This window comes from Numida meleagris, chromosome 3 (assembly GCF_002078875.1).
Source record: "Numida meleagris isolate 19003 breed g44 Domestic line chromosome 3, NumMel1.0, whole genome shotgun sequence".
NCBI classification, from domain to species: domain Eukaryota; kingdom Metazoa; phylum Chordata; class Aves; order Galliformes; family Numididae; genus Numida; species Numida meleagris.
Window position 1 is genome coordinate 36,774,995 of NC_034411.1, and position 27,676 is coordinate 36,802,670.

At 40.3% G+C, this 27,676-nt stretch overlaps 1 protein-coding gene across 4 annotated transcripts in view; it reads right to left on the reverse strand.

Moving 5' to 3' along the window:
• The window catches only part of CHRM3 (cholinergic receptor muscarinic 3), a 276,313-nt gene extending 253,601 nt beyond the window's left edge, over nt 1-22,712 (reverse strand). For all 4 annotated transcript variants that reach the window (XR_002437162.1, XM_021392502.1, XM_021392501.1 and 1 more), the window contains exon 1: nt 22,375-22,712. The gene's annotated coding sequence lies outside the window, so the exon portion shown is untranslated. The remainder of the gene's footprint in view (nt 1-22,374) is intronic.

The following is a 27,676-nucleotide window of genomic DNA, read 5'->3' on the forward strand; positions in this document are numbered from 1 at the left end:
CTTACATTACCATTTGCCGAGGAAACAAACCTTACAGCAATATTCCAGCTATAGAATTTTTTAAAGCAGAGGGAAAAGAGGGCACAGACTCGGAAAAATGCTTTTTATTAGTTTCAGGTTTCCCCAGTATCAACAGCACTTTATAAATTTTTGTTCAAATAACTGAAATTAGAGCCTTATCACAAAACCAAATTACATGACAAAGTCAACAATGAGAACTTCATTTTCACAACATATTACTTTAGAATAAATGCTCTGATTAATTCCCTCCACTGAGCAGTACTTAAAGGCTCATACAAATACTTGACATGAGAAATATCACCTTTTAGAAACACTTCTATATACAAACTGCAGAGACACGAATGCAAAATTTTACCCTTCCTGAAAAACACATCAGGAAGATTTTCAGTATTATCAGATATAGTCAAGACAAAGCAAAAATGTAGACATAAACTAAGCTCAAGTTTTCTGGAAAAGAGTATTTGTTTTTTTTCATTTTCTAATAATAGTAGCAATTGTTCAGTAAGATCAACTCAGTCATATGTCATGAGGACATAATCATAAAGCAAGTGATCTATGATCAGACAAGAATGTGATGTACTTAAAGAACATGTGCAGCAGTGACTAATGTAATGTGACAGAACTATATTTTAACCAAAATACCTTGGGAGTAAGGCCATCAGATAATTCCTATATAGGCAAATTAATAGTCTGTAATAAGTCAGGTATGTTCTCTTAAAGTACAAGATAATTAACCTAGTTTAAGGGTGGAAGACACTACGTCTTTACACAAAGACCTGCCCCTCCCCCTAATCTCCTGCACATAGCAAGCCTTCTCACTTCTACCATTTATCCCACTGTATTTCATTCATGTGGCAGTTAACATTATTGTGACAGCTTGCTGGAGCAGATCTGCTAGCAGGGTACAGAGGTTTGATGAGGACTGCTTGGGGCTGGAGAACCTGAACCCCCATTGATTTTGGTAACTTTTCTTTGTCAATGCTAGAAAAAAAAAACGCTGAACCTTGCTCTCAGTCTTTTTGCATTTGTATGCAGTGCTAGAGTAAAGAATACTTTAATTCTTGGCTTGCTGTCCTGAAAATGCCTCTGCACTATGATCATGTGCACTTATGGTCTTCAATTTGGTTAGCAAACTCTGCTCTGAAGTTTATTGTTCAGAGGCATCTCTCAACTCATGGTGTTAACATCTTTTTCTCTAGTCCTTTCCTCCTCCCCTTCTTTAAATATGAAGAACAGCAAGGTAGTCAGTCAGCCTAAAACCAGTTTCTATATATACAGGACTATGGAAATACCACTAACCTTTTCTTCCACAGCACCACCTAGGGGACTCTCTGACTGGGTCACTGGCCTTTTCAAATTTCACACATTTCAAGTTGAGATCCACACCCCCAAGGATGAGGTCTGCCATCCTCCATTTTATGGAGAGGCTGTTTCACCCGTGTAACTTCTTTGATACAGCGCTATCGTTACTGTTCTGATAAAAATAAGTAGACACCATGATTGTCAATGATTTAATCTTTATTCCTAAATCTCTGAAGGGATGGACAGGCTTCTTTTTGAACAGCTACTTTTGAGAAGGCAGCCTGTTTTCCAACAGTTCAACATATACTTCATTAATAATTTGTGTAATGAGGTGATGAGCACATTACCAACTTCTACTCCTTGCGTCCAGGACTGCTTTTGCATTTTGTAACAGGAGTCACTAGAAACAGTGGATCACCTGTCCATGAAATAAGGAGATTCTCCTCCCTCCTTTGAGGCCAACAGACTGCCCAAGTCACATGCCTCCACCAGCTCCCAGACAGTGCAGGTAAGGCATCTCCCAGGAGAGGAGCAGCTCTGAACAGGAGACAAATCTTGCATCCTCCCTCCTCAACTGGCCAACCTGCTCCCAGCCTCGTTGGGCTTTTTCCCCATTCACGTCCTCCTCCTGCCCTGCTCACAGCCTGAGCTGGCCACCCAACTTTGCAGACACCTCTTCCCATGCCTGTACCAGGTCGGCCCCTCACCTCAGGGGAGCTGGGCCACCTGCAGCCAGGGAGAGAAGAGGAGGCATGGAAAGCAATGTTCTCCCTTCCAGTTATGAACAACGGCTAACAACCACAAAGCTGTCTAGTGCTTTTATTTTCCTTCCAGTCCATACTTGGTAACTGCAAAGAGCACATCTTTATCCCTTCACTCTCAAGCTACTTAGCACTTGTGGGTATATACAGCCTTCCACAGGCTGCTTCATTTTTCCCTTCAGAGTGGTAGAAATACTAGTGTCAAGTACATTCTCAGGCTCTCTCACATAAGCAAAGTTAACAAACAAAAGCTTCACTTTCGATAAATAGACAGTTTTTTATGAAATAGCACAGACATTTTTACTTTGGGTCAGCTTTAATTTCGAGACGAGCCAGGATGCAGCACATGCTAACAACTGCCATGCTTAAGAGGGAGAAAAATCAAGTACAGGAGGCAGAGCAGCAACTCTCATCACTTACCACAATTATTCAGGCAAAGATTAAAAAGTCAATCTCAGCTAAACTAACCTTGCTCAAGTCAATTTTTCCTGAGTAAACATTCCTATTTTTTCCTCTACAAAAATTCAGAAAAATTTATGTTTCATTTACCCAAAGAAGTATTTCAGATCAAGAAAGTTAATCAGAGTTACGTTAGACCACAAACACAACTGGAAGTATTAAACAAGATAAATTGCAATTATTTCATTTTCTTTCTATCCAGTAAATGAAAAAGTTTTTCAATGTGTTTTTTTTTTATCCCCTTAAGGCTCATTCAGCAGTCAGAAGTCATTTTTAAGCAATACTTCCAAATGCACTAAATTCCAATGCAGTTTTAAATAGACTAGAAAAGCCTGAAGTCTTCTGATACAAGTGTCTTTGGAGGTAGATCTAGATGTCAATCATAGTCTCAGTTGCAAGCTCAGATTCTAATCAATATTTTCAAGTTATCCCATGAATATCTGAAATTGGCATAAAAATTAATTTTGCAAGAAAGGAATCCAGTTAGCTAAAAGCATGAACTTTTTCTAAAAAAAGAAAATCTTATTTTTCTGATCTCTCCCCCCACTCCAAGACTTAAGAAATAACTGTCCTTATAATTTACTCCATTCTACTTCTCATCACTTAAATTTAGTTTTCGCATTGTATTAGTGAGTATGCGTATTTTTAAAGAAATAAACTTTTCTGAAACTGATGTGCTTTAAGGAAAAAAACATTGAAAACGAAAAGCAAGATAAAGTAACAATTTATTTGAGGATGCAAGTGTGTGCCTTTGAGAAGACTACCATAAGGCAAAGGAAAGTTTCTCTAACAGAATAAACAAAACTAGTCTGTCATAGCCAAGGAGGTAAGATTAAAGTACTCACATTAAGTAAAACCATCTTCTGGTAAAACAGCTACCAGTATAACTATAGATTAGCAAAATCAAAGATGTGTAGGGTTGACAAATGTCAAAGAAGGCACTTCACCAATATGTATTAACCAATGACACCACCTAAGTGAACCAAGTTTCATCTGATCTTAAGAGAACGTCATACAGAAATAGAATGGAAATACCTCCCTGACTTGACAGTATCTCTCTTGTGAACTACTTTAAGATATATGAAAGCCTGAATACTTTACAACAGTCTCTAATAGCATCCCAGAGCATTTAATAAATTCAAATACTGATGAAACATAACTATGCAAAACACTTTACAGTAAGAATAAGCAACATACTTTGCATCATGCAAAAAAGGCGTGAAAAATTCTCACGATCTTATAGACAAAATATTTGGCAAGGCAACAAAAAAAATACAATTTACCTTTGGTAGGTATGTCAATTGGAAGAGCACCAAGCACTGCACACAATGGTGCCTCTATGGGAATCACCAGCCATGGGCATCAGTACTGCACTAAAACCCCACAAGCCTGCTGGTGGAAAGCACTATTCACATGGAAGCTTTGAATAAGACTTTTAAGAATAGCTCTGTGTTCATTTATAAACAGATATCTGATGTCATTCTTTGGGATGAGCCTTAGCCTTGAGCTCAAGTAGAATTTCCATGTTAGACAATTGTATCATTCCTGCACATTCATATAGAATGTGTGTAGATTTTAAGATTTTCTATGTGTCTTCAGCAGTGAGTGATATTATGATCCTGGCTTTAAAGGTTCACCTGCAGCAAACAGCTTTATGTTTCAGCCATATCCTGTCTGCTTGTAACGCCAGTATTCCACCTACCCGCCACCATTTCATCTCCCCAACATACATCGACAGAACTGGACCAGCGCAAACATGTTTTATTTCATAATTTAGCTCAGTTTAGAAGCTAGAATTAGTTATGGAAATGTAAACCTACCCCTACAGAGTCATGTTTCATAGGGAGAATATTACTGAAACGAGAATAGTATCAAGAATTTATCGGGTGTGTATCAGAATGGATTATTAAAATATAGCATGTGATAATATTTGGCAAAACAAATTCTGTACAGTGAGTATATTTATCAGATTACATAGTACTTCATACTTCCTCACACTCAAAATGGCTTACATTGATAATAAACATCATTTAAACCAGATATTCAAGACAACAATCATTGTGCTGTTCACAAAAACCATCTAAGTCAATAAACCTTCAGGTCATCTGATGTAGCTTTGCAATTTTGCAAAATGGTAATTAAAATAAAACTTGAATAAACATGAGAATTACAGAGAAAAACACCAAGCTATAGAAAAATTGATGTTTAAGTTACATACTAGTCACAGTTCAAACTATGCCTAAGAAGACATTTCACCTCAGCATTAAAAGACTAATAGGATCCTATTTCTGTAGAGGTGAATTCATGAAATACTATTTACTCCTATGGAAGAAGGATAAAGCATATAGCTCATTCCAGCAAGCTGACAAGAAAGGACTGGGCACAACATTTGAATCAATTCTGGTGTCATTCATCTCACTTAAGTGTCTGATGATCAAAACAATGTTCAACTTATTTCTCACAGATCTGCACTCCAGGAAAGGCTATTCAGTATCCAATGTGACAAACTGGGATTATTACAAGCTTCATGCAATTGTTTCAGAATTCTCCTACTACTATTTCAGTGGCAGAGCAGCATATCAAACTTGACACACCATTGCTGGCATCTAATCTTCAATCAAAGAATCAAAAATAGGAGTTGATGAGAAGCACATCAGAACTTAAAATTTATATAGTAACGGTAAAAAGCCAATATTCTGCAAAATTTTGAAGTTAAAAATGTATCCTTTTATTTATAATACCTAAAGAGAGATTTGGGTAAGACTACAGTTCTTCTAGACTCTAGATGTACTAACACGCAGGTGAAGGAAATGAGGCAAAAAAAAACAAACAGTAAAAAGTCACAATTTTTAGAAAAATGCTATTCTTGTTTGTTAGTTGCCCCCACAGAAGCCAGCAGAGACTTGAAAGAGTGAAATTTTCTATGCTGATCTGTCTTCTCAGACCAGCATTCACTCCATCCCGTTACCTGAGAGGAACGCTAACAGTGTCTTGCAGTCATACTCACATTCAAAAGAAGGAATAAAGATTCAGTAAAGTCTTACAAAATGAGTTTATAACCCCAAAATTGAACTTTAACTTGAAAGCTGTTTCAGTTTACATTTCAACTCTTTGTTTCACCTATGAAAGTTTCCACTTCTTGCTTAAAATAGCAGAGACGGAACATTTTTGTTTACTTCCACACAAGAACAAAATTCCCTAAGATATCAAGGCAATGAAGAACATATGTACATGAGAGAGTGGAAGAGCTTCTGTGGTCCAATTCAAGTACTAAAGAATTAGATATAGCTGCAAAAGTTTGTTGTCATTTGCAGAAAGCTATTATTGACCAATTAATGAATGTTATTTTCCTATTCTTGCAGGAGCTGGTGGAAGCCTTATGTTAATAATTAAGACAGCGCAGCTCCTATACCCATATTAACCTGTAAGTACACATATATGCCCAGACAACCCAGCCTTGAATCATTCCATCATTATGTAAATAATTATGTAAGACTCACAGAGAAGAGACTCTTTTACTCCCACTTGTTCATCACTGCAGAAAGGCTATCATCTGGTCCTGTGAGCAAGAAGCCTCTTGTGAAGTCTAGAGGTATTTTTGAGCTTCCAAAAACATACTGCATCTATGTGCATATAATTAAAACAGACGAGCAGCAGTCACCATTTATGAAAGTTCCTGCCAGACTCCTACAATCCTGGAGCAAGAAGCAGAGGTTGCAGAACTGTATTGCAAACACACATTTATTGCCTTATTCATTACCATGGAAAGAAAGTGCCAGTAAACCAACTACTCCCAAGAAAAGAACCTTCATTAAGACTACACGTAAAGGGTTTTGTCTTAAATGTTTTTTGCAATGGCTTTGCCTGTAAATAATTTAATTTGCTTTATGTCTTGAAGTGACCAAACTTTTAATCCTCCTGCATTGTTTATTGCATAAACACACAAGTTATTCTTAAGTACTAATCCTTTGCCTTTTAAATAAAACTGCAAGTTAGGATTTTTTTTTTTAATTTAATTTTTTAGTTCAATGTAAATTACTGTTGTTCAAGTTAGGTTTGTTTTCTGGCAAAACAGAGGCCAGACTGAATAATCTTCTGTCAAACAAATTTGTTATACTCAATTTACCAGGAAAAATCATGAGAATAGACTTAGATTTGAAAGAAAAGTCCATGCTCATGGCTTACAGTTATCACTTGGGCTGAACAGTAACTCTGAGGTGGGGGAGGATTAAACCTGTGGGTTCATGCACACATTTCCAAATTACCAAGAACAATATTAAGTTTCAGACTACAGGAATTTTTTTCAAAGGACTATGAACAACGAATAGGAACAAGGCACGTAGAGACTGTTGGCCACAGCTTTAGCACTTCCCTTGCAGGGCACACTACCCAAGGCAGCTCCAGAATTGCTGTACTTTATAGTCACATACCTCCAGGCACAACAGCTCCCCTGAAGACACTAGGAAACAAAGCATGCACTTGGTGAATTGCTTGGCAGTCAGCATGGTGACATTAGGGTTGCAGCTACAGGACAGCAACCTCACAAGGCACTCCTGAGTAGCTCTTCCTTGTCCATGAGACATGAGTACTGGACCATCCCATCAAAGCTATACTGCACGCTATGAAACACAGAGAAATAAAACATCTGAATTCCAAATAGGACAGAATTAAAGATGTGCTGGTAAGTTCTTGCTAGCTGGTTACACAAAGCATAACCACAACCTGCAGGTGCTGCAGACCAGAAGAGCTGCATGTCTGGGGCAGATTCCAGGGAAATGAATAGCACAATGTTCAAAACTCCTCAGAACCAAGCACGTGACCTGTACGGTAGATGAACAACCTACCCTAAACTAATGATTTCCCCCTTCTTATCTAGTAAAGCTCCTCTTGAAGAAATGCATGTTTTGCAGAAGTAAGGCTGCGTCTAAGTACTCCTAGTCCAATGTCTTCTCCTGAGCAGCACTTTCTCATGTACATGCTTTTAGCCTGGTCAACCCATCTCTGCAGCTTTTGCCTAGCCTTTGGGCTAAAGAGTTGGTCAGCCCTCTCCAAAGAAATTTTGTTCCTTGACTTGCTGAGAAAGAAGAACAGCTCTTCTATTACCTTTCCTATATTCAACCTGCCTTCTTTTTACCGTTAAAAGTAATCTCAGAGCAGAAACACTTCCATTTACCCCAAAAGGGGATTAGGACTTCTTGGAAATATTTTTAAAATAAACAGTTTCCTTACCCTGTTTAAACAATGATTGTTTAAACCAAGGAGTCAAAACGACTCAGAGGAGCTGTACTTGTCTTTGTGCAATATTCAGCATGATCTACAATGTGACCAAGCAGCAATGACCTGTATTAATCATAACCCAAAGTATAATTAAGGCAAAATTAATGGACTGTGATGGTCTGGCAATTCTTGCCCACATTCTCACTTTCTTCTGGCTTGCCAGACTCCTGTGCTTCTGGAGGAGGTCTGCAACTGCAGCCCAGTGCAGGAATCCTTTTTGCAAAGAGCAGACAAATAGAGGGGGAAAAAAATGAACTCAATTTGTGCCAGCATGTGGAGGAACTCTTTCCACCCTGATTACAGCAATAGCTATTGGGCAGGAGAGCACTGACAATCTACATAAGTCAAAACTGCCCTGTCACTGTGATCAACAGGAGCCAGAAAATGTCCCACTTAAGGCAGTATCCCTGACCAAAAGGGACAAAGCTTTTCACTTCATAGCTTAAATACCATGTCTTTGAATAAAGAAAAATCAATGATCTTCCAACATCAACCCTAATTCTACCTTTCTTCCCTTGCATGAGAGCTCCCAAATGCTTTAGTACATAGTTTGACTCACTTTTCACCAATATACTTTCCTTTGATATATTTATCATATTAATTGTAGTTCATGCTAATAAAAAGACATCTGATACACTGACATATATCAGTGCTGACTTAAATTCGTCAACTGAACTTCTTTTTCAGCAGCCCAGCCTGGGGAAAGCTTCCGTGTGTAGAGGATTGTAGTTGAGTGAAAAGTATCCTACAAACTCAGAAACAAACATTTTCAAGGAAAAAAAAAAAAAGGTTTAACAGATGGCTGGGAAACTAGAAACTCACTTCCCAACTACTTCCTCTGCCTGAACACCCAGAGAAGACATCACCACTTGACCTGCCCCATGGTTGCTGTCCCATGGAACCAACAGCTACAGAATAAAGTCAGTTCCTCGGAGACAGGAAAAACAAAATTTGTTCAGAGAGATTAGCAGCATCATTTAGCAGAAGGCAAAAATGAAACCCTCTGCATAAATAATTTGTTAGTAAACAGCATTTTACAGGCTTGCAAGCATATCGAGATACAGCTGAGATAAATCTCAGAGCAGGAACTTAATGAAAATTAGACAATATGAGCCCATTTGTCACCTAAGCTAAAGAGTTAAAAAGTTGCCTGAGGTGGAAATACAGCCGTTGTGAGCTACCAAGATCCACTGGCCATCTCTTGAGAAATTGGTGGAGTTCTCTTGGCTGTAGTTAGTTGACTAATTTTTACAGGCTTTGTAAGAAGAGTAAACCAATTCCTCAGACCAGAGTTATTTCTCTCAGGTGTCTTTACTGAAGTCATTACACAATAAAGCTGCTTTCTAGCATAAGAATTTTTGTGCACTTAAGGCTCACCATTGCTACAACAATATGAAGAACTACAGGATCAGCAGCCAAAACTTGCAAATATCAACATGGGAATTCTCACCTTTGTACTTATGAAAAGGAAAATTGATTAAGATATAAGAGAATAACCTGAATAAGCACTTTCTTTTTCAAAGTGAAATTTGTAATACTCAGCAGATACTTTTGGCAACTTTCCCCTCAGAAAGATAAGAAGTAACATAGAAGGAGTGCAGTAGGAGACACTAACAGTGTGCAAAAGGGAAAAAAGCAGTTGGTACAGTCTGTCTATGTGATCTGCCTACCTCTTTTCATATTCTTCTTTTTCCCCCAACCAAGAGGCCTGAAAAACTTCAGCTACGGCTATCTAAAATCCTGAGAGCAGAATACAAGCATGCATACTAGGTGCTCTGTAGAAAATTGAGGATGATCTTAGGAGACAAATACTGACAGTTACAACAGCTAGCGGGACTTAACTAATTCAAACCCACATTCCTTTGCTTTAAGCCCTTCAACATGAATGCTGTGATGCTTCTACTGCTGTTTTGTATGCAAGTGCAGATACTGTGTGGAAAGTAAAGATAGCTCTTCAATCAAACACTGTGCGCATCTTCCTCTTATATTTTGAATTCATGAATGACCTTCATATTCTAATGTTGTCTTCTTAACTAAAATTTCTGATTTGAGTGAACTTTATATTGCCATCAATTTAGTTAAGCTTTCACTGGCTAGCAAGTACTCAATGATTATTTTGTTACGGGTCACTTACTACAAAGCATTAACTATAATAAATTTTAATAGTCATTTATCCATTTTAAAGTATCTTGAACTACATTCTGGAGATTCACATATTTACATGATACCTCTGAAATCCACATTAACAGCTCAGCTGAACCTAACATTTCACTAAACCCAGATAGAAAGGATTTAGTAGCAAGGTAAAGCTTTGATGCTCTACTATTTGGGTATCAGTCGATTAACTTTACTGAAACACTGAGATTAAACTGTTGAAGCTTGCTTAACTGATAAAAGTGATCAGTTGCTCATCTCTCTCTTCTGTATATTACTCAGCTTTCCACTTAGCATTTTCCAAGTGGAAGTTTTGTTGGGGAAAGAAAAAATGCGCAGGAATCACAAATTCATAATTAACCCTACCCCTGCTATAGCAATATTTTAACAAGGATCTTTCACTTTCGCAGGCCAATTCAAAAGATTACTTAGTTTTACATGCACCATACAACCGGAGTTTATTCTGGAGATCTTCAACTCTTGAGTGATACGGAACTTGCATACCATATCACTCAAGATTCTCCAATGTTTAATGTGCATTTACAATAATGTTCTAACTCTCTTTTGTGCACATACACAAAAAAAATTCCTACCTGAGCCTGTGGCTAGAAACCTCTGCTCTTATGATTTTGTACTTAATTAGGTGTTTGAAGTATTTGTTCAAGTTCTATGATTCTCACAGTGAACATTCATACATAGAGATAAATAGATATAGATAGAGATACGGATCACTGTCTCTGAGCCAAGCTTGCAAATACGTATAAAAAAGAACATTCAGAAAAATTACAGAGCTAACCAGAAGGAAAACAGAAAGGGGAAACTAGAAGTTCAAAAAGGAAATAACCCTTAAATGAAGCATTCTAGCCTGCTTGTTACTGTGAACTGGGATCAGAGGAAGAATATTGCTTAAGCTTATCTTGACATGAAAATAGCTACACATATTAAAGTTTTAATCTCATTTAAATTAATATAATTTAACTGCTGCAAATAGTTTGGGATATTTATTTCAATTTATTTTGTTTAAGTTGATTAGGACGTGCCTTGAAGTATGTTTTGTACAGATAGTACATCTCACTAGTTCAAAGACGACTGCCTGGCCACATGTTTCTAGAACTTAGACTTGTGCTCCATTTCAACTAGGAGAGAACTGTGGTTTTGGTAATGGGGCTTTTTGAGCTGTTCCTACGGGAAAGCTGAAAAAAAGACAGTTTTACTTCAATGTTTTCTCTGAGCCAAGTAGAGTAAACTATATTTCCTATTGTCTGAGCCTGAAAAAGGAAGGAAAGTAAGATCCAGGCTCAAGTAAAAACTCAGGTTTGCCCAAATGCAAAGCAAACAACTTTAACCCAGCTGTGCTAAGTTTTACTCCACATCTTTTGGAAGGCTGCCCAAGGAGGCTGTGGATGCCCCATCCCTGGAGGCATTCAAAGCCAGGCTGGACGTGGCTCTGAGCAGCCTAGTCTAGTGGTTGGCAACCCTGCCCACAGCAGGGGGGTTGAAACTAGATGATCATTATGGTCCTTTTCAACCCAGGCCATTCTATGATTCTGTTTACAAAACAGAACAAACAGATGGAAACAGCCAGATGGTATATACATACAGACATCAAATTTATGATCACATGCTCTTAGTGTTTTCGGTATAACCTGGATGAGGTAGCAAAATATGCTGAGAGCATCTTTTCTACATCCAGCCGCTGTTCTTAATCCTTAACAATCTGGAACAATCAGCATTGGGGTTAGGGGACACTATCATCTTTTAGTATATAGGTTTAAAGCCACACGTAGTTCACCACCTTTAACACTAGAATTCCAACTTCTTACAGAAATACATTTTTTTTTTTTTAATAGGACTAGAGTCTCATTACTTCTGTCAAAACTAGTATGGTAGTAATCCTGCATTTCCTATACTGCAGATACTAACCTAGAACAGGCCATAAATTAGGCACAATACTTTACAGGATCCATGAAGAAAATAATTTTTTAATATTGGAGGTTCAACCCAGACATCAGTAAATCCTCAATGTACAATAAACATAAAGCTTGGTGATCAGGAGCAGCAGCATTACTAATTGAAAAACGCAGTGAAAGGCTAGCCATAATCTTTAATGTAGTAAAATGAAGAAATAAAGGAAGGAAAAAAACAGCAAAAAACCCTTTAAGTTTCAAACACAGTCAATAGAAAATTCTGAGCAACCTTGAATTTCAGTTTTACAGTCCACCCAATATTAATATTAAGAAACTTAACAACATTGTAACACCTGATTCCAGCTACAACCTAGAATGGAGGACCACAGTGAGGCAAGTCACACAACTGCAACAGGCTGTAACACAAGCATTCTTAGTATTCAACTGTCTTTGTCACATAAATCAATACACAAAATGAATAAATTCTTACCCAACCCAATATGAACCTTATGAAGAAAACGGTACCACCTCATAAAAAGAGAAGTATATATTTTATTTATATTAATGAACCTTCAAGCTCTATAACAGCCATAAAATACTAACTACTAACCATTTTAAGAGAAGCAGGAGCAAAAAAGCGTGGCTATTGTCAAAGAAACACATTATGCCTAGAAACCAACAAAAACTGATCCAAACATCATATCATGTGAAATCAGTTGATGAGATCTGACATAGAGAAAGATGCTGGCTTATCAGATGACTCACTGTACCACGGAAAGCTTCAAACTGATATAACAAGAATTCCTCTACATGCTAATGTTGTCTAATCTCTTGATGCTTGCCATTTAGCTACATTGAAGAGTAATTAGTATGTTACAAAATTTTAAAAAAATCATTTATTTTATTCTTGCAAACAACGTACATGATCATATTCATCTTTGAACCTCCATTTTCTTAAGTTGCAAATACAACAAGTTAGAATTCTACATGCAAGCTAACACTGTGGAAATGAAAATAGATTAAGTGTGTTTTTCATAGATTATTTTCTTTTAAATGAAGTTCAGTTGAGATCTTATCTGGTATTTTTAGATCACAGCATCTTCTGGTATGCTCTGGATCTCCACTGACCTTCCAGATCTTGTTGGCAGGCTACAGGAGTCCCACAACCCTCATTCTCCCATTTCATGTCCCTAGAGTTGCATTTTTAGCATACTCATAATTCAAGAGCTGCTCCTAGAAGCTTACATCAGCAGCAGATTTGCTCAAAACTGCCCTAAAAATCTCCATATGTAGTACAAAACTTCTGTGAAGAATTACAACTCCATGTGCTGGATGACATTCCTAGACAGTGGATTCAACATATGCTTTCTTAAGTGAGTGGTTTCAAGTCCTACTTCTATTGTTGTGTTTTTTTTTTAAATCTAATTCTAGAAAGTACAAATCTATGAAACTAAACCCATGCTTGCTTAGCATTCCTAATGAGAAAGTCTTTCCAGAATCATGGTTTCTTTTTGTAACCTGATATTGTTATTTGGGGAGAGGCAAGGGAACAAACACTAGTAAGAATCACGCTATCTATTCAGCTTCAATAGTTTATTCACAGATGGCAATACAACACACAATGCAGAAGAGAAAATGACAAATGACATTTCTCTTCCCCAAACTAGAGAAGTAAACAGCTTTAAAACTCTTTTCTTCATGACTTCTAAGTGTGTGCTTTTAACAATGGATCACTTAGGTTGTATTTAGGGGGAAACAGTTTGGATAAAATTTAATCTTCAGAATCACAGTAATAGGATGAATACATAGATTTGAATGAAAACCATGACAACTTTTGTGAAAGTTTTACCTACAGAATAAGCATCTGATATATTTGATTTCTGGATATGAGTCTAAAACCTTGAAATCAGTGCAAAAACTCATCAGTTCTCAAAGTGTTTGGACAGTCTTTACAGAAACAGAACCACAGTAGTTTTTGTACAGATTCATATAAATTTGTAATTTGGTGTATTGCGCTTGTATTGTACACCCAGAAAAATCAAATGTGCTTAGAAGGAAAATATTTGCTGTTGACTCTTCCATCCATGATACTTTAGCTCGAGCTGGAAACACTCAAGCTAACATAGTTGCAAAAGAAAGCTAGAAATTTCTAGACAGGCTGTAGCAGAAAGTCATCTTTTTCTGGGCAATCTTTAAAGACTCATTGAAAGGTTTCTATGTACTATTCCCATTTTCCTGGTCTCCTACCATTTTTCAAGGATGAACAAACCTACTGCTATTTTTATAAACCTTTTTTTTCAATTTGCTTTCACATTTTTTTGCCTCTTCAGCATTCCCTTTAGCAAACAAACACAGCTTTCACTGAGTTGAGTAAGAATGAAAATTACTAAACCAGTAGTGAATAGTATAAACACCGTCTCCTTCCTCTGAAAAGTACAGTTCATCTTCACAAGTATCTGCATCTTCCATGTACTTGCTTTCACAAAACAACTGAATGTTTTAGATGAAGATACAGAATGGGAGGTAAAGTAATAGTCACTACTATTTTTATTTTGAAGCCTTACTACGCGCTATGCTTTTTCAGTGAAAACCACACATTTGACAAACAGAAAAATTTGGCTGTGACACACACCTGTGACAGTCTATCAACAGCAAATATTGTCAAGGTTGTTGATATATTCCATCATCCCACTCTAAGACCAAGGAAAAGGGCAACCAATGACTCTGCCTGCAATGTCATCGCTAGCCATTAGCTACTGAGCTGCAGTTTCCAGAAAAGGAGATATAACCAGAAAAGAAAAAATTGTATTAGTTCCCTCCACATTGTACAGCATTATTTTTTTAAGCAACAGCTTTCTACACCATAACCCTTTCAATTATATTTCTATAAGATTCTCTTCCACACACATTTGAAGGTAGGTCCTTTCAACTTTCTGGTTCAATATAGACCTTTTGTTTCTCTCAGTGATGTTCATTTCAAAGCCTTTCCTCATTAACTTAATCATCCAGACTCCGGAGACCATCTGCCTTACAGAGAAGACCAGCATCCCTATATCCAACAGAGAGTGAACTTGTCCATCTCTTTCCACAGGAAATACGAGAATTTTGTACAAAAACTAACTAGAAAAATAATGTAACCGGAGTAACTTGAAATAAACCTAACTCTAAATCTCTGAAGCCTCCTCACTAGATTTGAATTTCCCTGAATTTACCGTGGTGGCTCCAGACCCAACCAAAGACTCCAGTTCTTCATGTCTTCAGTGCTTCTTGAGAGACCTTTTAACAAAGTGACTTTCCTCATTTTTAATTTACTGGGAGATGCTTTCCATAGCAGGCATTTTAGAAAGATATTTGCATAAGTATTCCAATAATTATTTGTCTCCCAAAAACCCTGTAAGTAAAACACTCTTAGCATTGTTTCACTGTAACTTTTTGTAATGCTTCTGTAGCTTTTGTTACGGAATTCTAAGATTTGTCAGATAACAAAAGAGAAATCTATTAAAAAGAGGAGCAATCAAGAGATCAGACGTACTGCTTGAAAACAGTGACATTATGCCTGGAATGCTATCAAAGAAGAGGAGATGTTCTGATGAGAGAGAACTGTTGGTCTTCCACGGAATAGCATTTTTATAATTTGTCATTTACCAACTGTTACTCACAAGGTTAACAGCTTGGCTAGGAGAATAAGAGAAGGTCTAGTGGGGCATGGGGACACTAAGCGTAAGGAGACACACCTTAATCATATACAGAAGAATCAAGCTTCACATTCGATGAATCACTACTGTGAAGCTGCCACCCACTTCACTGATAAGCAAAGGTGCTTACAGGTTCCTTCCTCCCCAGGAACATACCACATCCTCCCCAGGATCTCTCCCACAGTTAAGTTCTTCTTTCAGTAGCTGGAATCCAGTTGTTCTATTTATTTGTCTCTTACCCTTTTTCTCTGTTCCATGAATACACAAGTTTCAGTATATTATCTTAAGGCTTCCCTCCTACGAGCATCAGTTCTGCTTTAAGTCTTTCCTTCATTTCCTTAACTTACAACTTTCTTGTTCTTATCTTTCATCCATCCTTATGCTCCCTCATAGCTCACTTCCTCTCATTCAGCATCCTCAGAAACTTGAAAATTTACAAGCTTCCAAACTTTGTCACAAACTATAACAGCAACCAGAGTCCAAGATTGTTCCATTCCGCTCACCTGCCCACACACACATTGTTCCTCATCCATTTGAGAATTACACACCCCTTATGCCTCCTGATCTCCGTATGCATACATACCCACATGTATATAACTTCCCTTATCTTCCCATCATCAAGAGACATCACAAAGGTAAAGCAATCCTTTTCATTCTAGGGAAAGAGAGAAGGATGTTTCAACAGGTGAAAAAGTGGACATAAAGCACTATATAATTCTGACTTCAACAATTTGGGTCATTTAATGTCCAGCTAGTCCTGAAACCTATTTAGAGTTTCCCCATACATCCACTGTCAAGACTGAAGAAGAGTCATCCTTAAGAAAAGAGGAAGCATTTTACAATGAAACATCATTATAATGACAGAGATCCACAGATTATTCCATGGGGTGATGTATTCTACAGCGTACTGTAATTATTTTGTTAGAAGCAAGCACACACTTTTGTGCAGCAATTGTGAATGCTTAATAAAAAGATAATTCTAAAAATCTTCAAATTCTGTTCTTCCATGACAACTTCGAGTGCCTGCATTACAGCTCCTCTTTTTGAAAGCAAGTTCCTTTTTCCTTTCAATAGTTCTTACCATTGTGCTTGTTATATACTGAGATTGAGTTCTTCAACTAATTGTCTGCAGTGAAGTGCTAAAGGATTTGTTGCTATAGCAATATTTTGTGTTGATTCAGAAATTAATGATAAAAGAAGTGGCAATTAATACTATTTACTTTTACTAGAGATATATGGAACAGTGTTAAAACACATCTGGTTAAAAATAAAGTGGTAAGAATTAGAACAGGTGACCACCACCAGGCTCACAGCTATAATACCAAGCCTTTTGTGTCACCAAATCCTATACACATAGCACATATCCTATGCTTCAAAATACGCAGCATGTTGCTGCTTTAACGCTCCCATTTGGACCCAGCCACTGCAGTATTTCAAGAAGCCCTATGAGAATGCAAGGATGTGCATGCATCCGTACATAATGGCATCCGGTGGGACAAGCTCCACTACACCAGTAAAACGAAAGAGAATTGAATAGTTTTCTCTATGGATTTGACATTGTTCTTCCAGCATTTTGCATTTGCAAATGTCCTTTGCATTTTTAGTGAATGAAAGTGTGTTGCATCAAGATAATGACCTGTGCTCTCTCACTCCTGAGTAATAGCCATGAAGCTGATAAATGTTTTCCAGGTCACATGAAACCAAAAGAAGTAATTCATATTCTACATTGAAACTTCTATTATCTCACCAAATTATTTGTTGTTGTTGCAGCCTAGTACCTTCTCTGAGGTACTAAAGGTTTTTGAGAGATTTGTCATTGGTTTTTAGGCTTGATTTTTTATTTCAATCATATAAAGAGCAGTGTGGCTTCACATAACTGCTTATAATGCAAGGCTTAAAGCAGTGAATTGCTTTGCTGCTTCTCTACATATTTATTAAGATTTCTTAAGAGTGACTTGACTTCCTCAGTAATGCATTTTCTGCTCCTAGAAACTCACATAATTATTGAAGTCAATAAATTTACTTATTCTATAATGGAATGATGAAGTTGAAGACTAGTGGCAGATTGCCCCCTCAGAGCTATTTTTATGAATCCTTGTAGATAATATACAGTACTTTTTCCCTTCAAGACCATCGGGGTTATTTCCAGCAGATGATACCTCTGACCTTCATGCAGGGATGCTAAGAAGATTTCTCATAAACCAGGAGTCCTGGATGCTGGAGGGGTCATCTCCTGCTTAGAAGGACAAGCAGGAGTAAGGGGGCTGTGGGACAACGTGTGCTATGAAGATTTGCTGACTTGGCCAGGGAAGAAGTATCTTTATGCCACATGTAGAACTCCAGGGCCCACGCAAAGTTCTTAATCTTCAGCTCCATTACAAGCAGTGCTTGCAAGGAAGGGAGAAATGGGCAGAATGGCATACACAAGCACCGCTAGAGAAATAGTCAAACAACACTACAAAAAATGCTTTGATTTAATCTCAGTGTAAATGGTCAGTTATTCTCTTTACCGAAAGTGAGGCATACGAGAGTGTTATCATATAAACTCTAAGCAATTATATATATGTGTGTTTTGTGTGTGTATATATGTGTGTGTTTTTAAATATGCCTCTTTATTTTTATACATAAACAAATAGGAAGTGAGTGAGAAATATGAATAAATATTTACATAAGAATATATTCCTCACTCACTTCATGTGAGTATGAATTCATAGAGGATGGAGAAAAAGGGAAAGATCTAACTTCTTTGCGTTATAAACATTTTTCATGTAATGATTTCTCTGTTCCTCCCATTGGGAGTATACTGGGAATGCACAAGGTCAGATTATCTATTACACACACCAGATTATCCCTGCATGTCATCACACTGGCTTCTCATTCAGAAAAAAAATAAAATCTGAAAAGCTCATTTTTGAGCGCAACTCCATCAGCTGTTAAAAGTAACCTGACCACATGAATGGCATTCACTGCGTAACCAAGACTTGCTACAAACTGGCACCAATGCCAGGCACAAGTGCACAGAAGGAACCAGGCAAGGGATTGAACACTGAGCAGCACAGAGCTCAGTGACACGGGCCTGCCCTGGCACAATGAGCTGGCTTAGTGGGCAAAACGCGGGGTCTGGTTGCATGAAAGTTTTCTGAATTAAACAGTTCAACTTCTGTTTATGCCAACTTTAGAAGGAAAGCACAGGAACCAGTAGGAAAGGTAAGAACGCTGATCAATAGCAGCATTTTCCCATAATCTATGATGTAGTTGTACTCCCGAATGTTTCTCTGTACCTATCTCAATTGAAGTTAATTTACATAAGTACCAAACTACCCCTAGCTCTCATTTCAGTAATTGAATACTTATCATTTATATTATAAATTACATATTTCAGGTTCCTCCCTCCCCTTCTCAGAGAAATCTTCCAGCCACAGTAAAGCTCTTGCCTTCAGTTAGCAAACATTTAATGAAGCAATTCAGTTAAGCTTACCTTCCTTTACACCAGCTGATCTCTCCACCATGAAACCACATACTCAGAATAGATGAGGGGGTTAATCCTCCTTCCTCTACTTTGCACACAGCAATTTCAACAGGTTATACTCAGGAGAATGGATTTCTCTGCCCTCACTAAAGCTCCTAGTCATCCTCGCATGCAGGCTGTGTTGCAATGGCATCAACCAAGGTACAAGGAGAACAGCATCGCAGCATGCACTCATCCTCTCCCAAAACAAAAAATAAAAATAAAAAAAGACTAAAAATAGCACACAATCCCAATTGAAATATTGCATGCAGGGCTTAGATTAAATTTAAAACTAATTCCTTTATTCTACTTTGCACCCCCAGGAACATACTTCAATATGCACTCTGCAGCACTGTGTGTTGGGTGGAAGAAGTCACTGTCTGTGCAGAGGTGCAGCTGACATGCAGTCAGTCACCTGCCAGCTGGAGGTGACAGCCTCACCTGTCCCAGCAGCCAGGCATGAGGCTGCTCCGTGAGGGGAAACAGAATGAAGACAGGGAGAATGCAGCAATTCCAGTGAATGAACTTGCAGAACAGACCACTTGTGGTGTTAACAAGCTCTTCCTTTTCATTCCAGCTTGTATTTAAACACTTGTTACATATGCACAAACAAAGGCATTCAAAAATAGCTGAAGGTACTGGTGGTGGCACTGTGTATCCTCCCCCACATATGGCTCCATACTGCTCTCTATTTTCATAAGGACACATAATTAGGCTTTAAATGAGAAACTGTCACTACAGTAAGAGATACTAATAATATTAGTAAACTGTTCTATCATATTACGTACTCAACTCTGCAAGTATGCATCTCCATGCAGAGAGCAGAGCCTTCTTTGCCTTCACATTCCTCACAGATATTTTGTCTCATCCTCAAGCACTGTCTGCTGGGAGTACAATCTCTTCTTCATGGCAAACAAGCCATTATTTCATAATGAACAAAATTAATTACCACCATCCAGATCACTTTAAACTTTCTTCCAGTGTCAAGCACCTTCTGCACTCTTCCCCTTCCTTCTCCAGTCACATAACATCGCATAAGCACAGTAATTGTCAACACTACAAGAAGGCATGCAGCTTTCTGTCTGCTGGGAGCAAGGCTGAGGGAGGGAGGAAGGCATGAACATAAGAACCATCATTTTGTTTTATTCGATAGAAATCTCTGAGAAGATTTTTTTTCTTTTGCATTTGAGGATTTGGTCCTGATATTCGCAGCCCTGCAACTGAAAGGCAGACTGATTTTAGAGAGGGACAGAAAGGAAAGTTTAAAGCAGTAACTATATCTTTAGAATTAAAAAAAGAGTAAGTGAGACAGTTTTTCAGGCCAGCTTACGAAGTAACCAAGAGATGTGAATCCTTAACACTTGTATTTAGAAGTGAAATTTCAGACACCATTGAGCAGTGTATTTGCGATCTTTCATGCAGTCACAGTTGCTTTTCACCATGAAAATCTGCTTCTGAGACTCCTGCTCTAGAACACAGCCTGCATCCAACAATTTATTAATATACTGCCAGCAGTAAGATGAACTTTAAATTTCCTTCAGTAAAATAAATTGGATTGTACTTGACAGTATCCAGATACATGATACAAAGTAGGTAATCAGCTGCTCCAGAAAGTTGCAGTGCATCTACTTAAGAATGACATCGCTTTGCAGCTCACAACAGCTTCAGTAATAAGTTAGGTTCTACCGCTTCTGAATGAAACAAACCAATTTCTGGGTTTGGCGGCAGCACACAGTTGTAAAAGAGAGGAAGAAAACATGCAACCTGTTTGGATAGAGCCGGCAGCAATTCAGACAAATTTCATACTGGATTATCCCTGGAGCATTGCTCCCTTTGCTGCTAAGATCCAGCAAGATTGCAACATCCTGAATAGCGTAAGAGAACAGTTTGCAGTGTTTCAGTTCAAGTCAAATGACTCTTCTTTCCTAAAGCTGAAGTTACCCTGTTAACAGGTGAATGGCACCAATGTAAAAACACATAACTTCAGGTGAGATTCAGAACTATAAAACATAATCTCCATATTCCTCTACAGGGCAATACTGAACATGTAAAAGCTACTGGCAATAACAGAACTACTGAAAAGAAATGAGAAAAAGAGAAGCACAAAAACTTTTTGGGACATGCAACACTAGCAATCCCTGCAATACTTTTTCCATGCCGTGGAGAACCGCTACCACATGAGCCACCAGCTCACATCTGTGCCAAAAGCCACCGAACAGGGCTTCCATTCTGCCAAAAACAGCACTACCTACTGCAGCCCCAGTCACACACAAGGCAGCAAACCACGCACTGTCAAATTAAATACACAGCAGCAGAGGAAAGAAAATCAATAGGCCATTCACTGACTTTGTGGTATGTACATATGTATAAATTAAAAGGAAATAAATAAATACGAGCCTTTCGGTCAGTGTGGTGCGTAAATACAGGAATACACATCTCTCCAGCAAAACCGTTCTCAGGAGTCGACCCGGCTTTTGTTTGCCTTTTTTTTTTTTTTTTTTTTTTTGCTTTTGAAGTTTCTCGACGTGTGTCAGTAATACCGAAGTTACAGTTCCTCTGCCTGTGACTATTTCTATATATGGTCAGCACAGATATTTGCTGGGATTTGCATTTTTCCAGAAGTAATCCCAGGCAACCGGCAGCCCGTGAATCGGTACAGAAACCCACCGGAGCAGCTCTATCGCCCCACACACGTGAGGGCAGTCGGGTTTCTACGCCCCGACACTCGCACAGCGCAGAGAACAAGGCCGCCCCCGGCTTTAAGCGAGCACTCGGGCTCTGCCCCAACCCCCCGCGGCCGCGCTCCCCCGCGCACCCTGCCCACGGGGGAAGCGGAGCTGCAGTAAAGCTCACTCCCGGACACGGAGCCAGGCGGAGAACAAGGAGCTGCGGGGGCAGCCCCAGCCGGGGCAGCGGCGCACCCGGCGGGCAGCGGGCGGCACGTCGAGCCGGGCAGCGCGGTGCAGCCACCCGCCTCGGGACGGCACGGCACGGGAGGGGTGCGCTGTACTCCCACGGTCCCCGCTCCACACGCGCCCCGCCGGAGAGCCCACAGAGGGGCAGCGCGGGCGGCCGCCGCCTCCCCTCGCCGCTCCCGGAGCGCGGCGCCCCGTGGGGAGTGGCCGCTCCGCCGCCCCCAGCGCAGCCCCGAACCCCGGAACAGTGGAGGGCAGCAGGTGGAGGCGCCGCAACTTTCACCGCGGGCTCCCAGCACGGTCACTCCCCTTCAGGAGGAAGAAAGCCCAAAGCGGAGCGCTCAGACCCTCCCGAACCGCCGTTCAGCTTCCTACCTGCCTCACTCCCGGCGACCCCTCACCGCCCGCTCCTCTTTGCTTCTCTCCGCGCCGGGCGCTCCCGCGTCACCCAGGTGGCGTTAGCAGCGCGCTTCCCACGGGAGGCGCGCCCCCGGCGGCCGGCACATCCCCCGCCGGGCGCCGCCGTGAGAAGGGCAGCGGGGTAGGGCACAGCGCTCTGCTCCACGCTCTCGCACTACACCCACCCGCGCCGCCGCACCTGTGCCGGGCGGGGCGCCGCCCCTAGTCTCGGCCCCCGGGTGGGCGGGGGCGAACCGGGACCCCTCGCCCCACTGCTGCCACTGCCACTGCCACTGCCGCCGCCTCCGGCCCGCCCCGCGCCACCGCCGCCCTCCCCATGCAGCCGCCACACGAGGGGCGCCCTGGCTCCGCCGCGCCGCGCCGCGCCGCTCATTGGCCCGTCCGGCGCTGACCTCACGGGGCCCTGCTCCGCCCACCGCCCCCGGCCCGGCCCGGGCGGGTGCCCCGGGGCCGCTCCGCCAGAGCCCCGCGAGCGGGCAGCGGACGTGCTTGTGGCCGCCGGGAGGCGGCTCGGAGGCGCGGTGCCGGCTGCCCGCAGAGTGCCGGCGGGGTCTGTCTCGGGGCAGTGCGGAGTAGAGGCGTGCGAGCGGCGGTCCCGGCCCCTGCGAGCAGCCGACGAAGTAGAAACGGGTAACTGCAAAAGAGAAGACGGGAGAACCGTTCCAGTAGGCTGTGGCGTCTTCTCCTCCTTTCTCTTGGTTTTAACTGAAACAGATGAGCAGCTATTGCTAGAAGACTCCGGTCCTGTCTGTGGAAAGTAAATAATTTCCCGTTGCATATTCAGTATTTCTTTTAATGGGGCATATGGTGTTACCGTACAGCTCCTTAGCATGCCTTAATATGGTATTGGTCCATTTCTAGATAACTTCCAACAGATATCCTTGAAATATTCTCTCCTTCCAGCTAATCTGGGCATGTCACAAGTTTGCAGTAAGACAAATAGTTCATTAATGGATGATCACATGCAATTTGAGCATGTTGGACCAGAAAGACATAGGGAATCTTGCCCATTTTAGAAGATCCCGGAGATGTGTGTGCTGAATTGTTTCCACAGATTGAGGTGAGGTGTCCTGCACTTCTGTGTTTCTTCTGTCATAAAAGATGAATAAATTCAACTTGAAATCTTTCAACATAGAAAAAGCTCAGACTTCAGGGCTTGTGTTTGTGGTCAGCATTGTTCACCAGGAGATTCATGCCGCACAAGTAGCAGGGCTGGTTCCTCTGTTGAGTTCTTGGATATATGTAACACCGAAGTCTACAAAGCGGCATACTGGAAAATACGAAGGAAGCACTAACAGATGCTTGGAAGGGTTCTGATCCTCTGTTAATTTCACAGTCTTCAGGAAGACATGTTACAAACTTGGGGTCGCTTTGCCCTGCGCTGTATTTCACAATACTGGGGTTTTCACAGGATGTAAGCTGTAGTATCCTCACAAAAATTGGTCAGAAGCAGAGCCAGTGAAAGGTTATGTCATACTTGGGTACTACATATTCATATACTTAGTGAATGTGCTGTTTTACCATGAATTCAGTGAGCAATTCATAATGTTCTAAATACACCATTGAGACTAAAAGTAAAATAATAAGTAAAATAACTTATGTGCAAAAAATCTAGAATTTTTGGCATGAAAATATTTCTCTGTTCTCCAGCTCTGCATGCATTTACTTTACTGTCTGTCTACGCTTTTCCCTTCACCTTACATCTAAAAGCAGCATCAAAAATCACACCAAACCCTGTAACGTTGTGTGGGGTTCAAAGTGCTGATGGAGCTGACCCAGATGGCCCTCCAGAGTGTGGCTGTCCTTAGGGCCTCTGCACCCAGAGCCTGTGCAACCAGCTGTACCCTGAGCTCACAGGGTGCTCCTGCAGTTTCTAAATAGTGCATTTCTTTTTATGCTGCTGAAAATATTCCTAGATAATTTGATCACCATTTCCCCTTTGTCTCTCGTAGTAGCTATTGCATTTGTTTAAGGGCTTCCCAGTGGGGAGTGTACAAAATATAGCTAAGCTGATCTCAGGTTGAGGTGGAAAATGTATTAACACAGAAACCATTCATACGGGGGGGAGAAGACCCAAATGGTAAGACACAGTATGGTTACAGTAGGGTCAAAATTACACAGCTTTGTGTCTATGACAACCTCATTAGTGTCTGAGGTTGTGTCAAAAATCATGTATGTCTATGAAGCAGAATGTATTTTAGAAAACTGTTGTGGTTTTTTTTAAGATTCATCGCAAGCTGAGGTCAGCTTGCCTTTGAATTTGCCTTGCTTTTAAATCTCTATCAATACTTCATAAATCAGAGCCCAGTTGCCTAGTTCAATTCTGTAATAAATATATTTAACCTTGAGTCATGCAAAATGAGCCTTTAAAGCAAGCATGTACACATTAAAATTGATGATCCTAGAAAACACTCATTGGATAATGTCTTGTGTAAAGAAATAAGTGTCAAGAGAGTCAGGGAACTGTTCAGGAAAGCCTAAGGTAAGGGAATAAATGTTGCAGTGACACCTCTAAATAATACCTTTTGCAGAAGAAAAAAAAAAAAAAAACATTGACTTTAACAAGATCTTTGCTGAGCAGAGATCAGAGGTTCAAACAGCTCCTGGGCATGAGATGGGTTTTCACAGTATATTCTGAAGAAGGCACAGAGGTCAAGACTAATTAGAAGAATAAGTTTTAAAATAGACAATGTTACTGGATTATTTTTTTCTTGATGAGTCTATGGGAATAAGAAGCAAATCTGGCAGCAGAGGTTGCACACCTCTCAGTGTCTTGGTTAATATCTCCTCTTGCTGCCCAGCATAAGACCGCATATGGGAGTCTCCTGGGGCATCAAGACCCACTCACTATGGCCATGTAAGTGCTTACAGAGAACAGCACTGCAAAGAAGGTGAGGAAAGACAGTGGACAACTGAATAAACAGATGCTCAGTGTACTTTTTTTTGTTATACATTAAGGACCACTGAATTTTTTCAGGCTACTCTCTGTTAATGCTGATTCCATGTCCTTGGCCTCCTGCACTTTTCATGCCCATGTACATGCCACTGCTGACCACAGAGCCAGTGCAGTCATCCTCATTGTGGTTTTCTGCTTCCAGCTAAGACCCAATCAAGCTCAGCAGGAAATCAGTTCAGATATCTCAGTTAAGCACTCCTCGAGGGTATCCTTGAAGAACCTTTTTGGGCAACACCACTTCCTCATTTCTAGGTCCTTCATCACATGGGATCGGGTTACTTAGTTTCATTCAGAAATTCAGATGATTAGCATCATGTTTTAATTTTTTTCTGCTTTCTTTTTGCCCCTCTGGGACATCAGAACCTCATTTCTGTAACAGTTAGGAACTTCTAATTTTACTCCTCAATTTATTTCTGAATACTTTATATCCATTTATCTTTCCTGACAATACTGGCCTCGACTTCAGCTAGCTCACCACTCTCAGATGTTTTAAGATTTTTATGATGCCCTCTCCATACCTTTCCTTTTGCAAAAGCTAAACTTATCCTCTCCTGGCCTTCTTTTTTTATTACACTGGCCCTCTGCTCTTCTGCTTATCCAATCTGCCTTTTGCATATCCTCTTTACTTTGAATTGAGCTTCCTTTAGTATGGGTGGAATTACATACCTATTTTAGATGAGGTACTAAATATGACCAGTTATAAAGAGTTCAGAAGGGGTAGGAGTACCTTGAACTGTAAGCTAGTGTGCTTTGCCATTTTCACTGCTACATCACATTGCTGGCCAGCAGTTACCCAGTGGCCAAATTGTATCAGAAAGGATTTAATTTGCTTTGTCCTGTTTCCAGGTGATGACCCCCAGGTCAGGGCAGAAATTCCTATATCTATCTCCTGCAGGCATTACACCATTTTGCCTTACTCTATTTCCCATGTTACGTTCTACTATGCCCTCACAGTTACTTCTCATGTGATTATCAGACACTCATCAGAGAGTGTTGGCAATGCCCCTGAGTGTCATCTACTAGATAGCCCTGCTGGCAGGGCCCTCTGTTCAGCCAAGGGTGAAGGGCTGCTGCTCCCTGAGGAAGTGCACCAGCAGCATCCATCCACCCAGCTGACTGTGAGCATAAAGCATCTCATTGTCCCCCATTTGGCCTGTGCTCTACTGTATTTACATTATTTTACTAATCCTCATCCTCTTCAGCTTAGTGAACAATTCCCCATGTGTCACTATGCCAAAAGCTTTACTGAGCTCCAAAGAGATCAAATCTGCAGAGTTATCCTTGTCAAGAGAAGTATTTATCTTGTCCAAAATAAGGGATCAAGTCAGTCTGGCACAATCTGCTCACACTACATTTCATCTGATTTTTTTTTGTGATGTAAATCAATGCAAACCATACACCCCTCCATAAAGCCAGGTCATTCTCATTGTGCAAGCAAAATCAAAACAGCTTCATTGGCAGATGATCATGGTCATCACTAAGGCAAACCAAGGAAGCTCACTTGAAAGAAAGAAGGCAAAATTTGTGGAGTTTTCTACTGCTTAATAGATCTAGAGAGTACACTTTTATTCACATTTCACAACAGTTTTGGAGAATGTTGAGTGAGGATTCAAGTGGTTCATAAATTTCCAATATGATAGAACATTTCAAGTAACGCTTAATATAAAATCTGAAAGTTTGTATGTGACATAAACACAGACAAACAGAAAAGCATGTTGTCTACATAAAACTGGCCTCCTCATAACAGAGATTCCAGTTCCAGGCTCATTATTTGTGACATAACTAGTGGATTTTTGTAGCTCTTGAATTTCAGTTAATTAATCCTTTTGACCCCTCTGTAAGCTCAATATCATTATTCCCAAATTTTGAAATGGATATAATAATAACAGAAGATTTAACAGTAAGGCATGCAGAAATTAAGAGGCATTTCTTAACATACCAACAACATAAACACACCTCAGTCCTCCTCTGGTTCCCATTAATGGCCAGCAGAAGTACAGCTTGAGTGTACAGCCTTTGTAGCAGCAGTACTTCCATTTTTACAAGAATTTTTTCCATTGCTTCTTTTCAGCACTGTGATTTCCTGTGTTCTTCTACTTTGCTTGCTCATCTTCAGCTTCCACCTCTTATCCTGCTGAAGGAACAGCCCCCTAAGGGTGCCCAGCTCAGCCTGGGCTGTACACACTGTGTGGGACAGAGGAGGGGAAAGACGGTGGGGACTTGAGGGAGTAGCCAGGCTGAAGAGCTGGAATGTGGGAACTTATGGCAGCCCATGGACCCCTGGACTGCTTAGAGAGACAC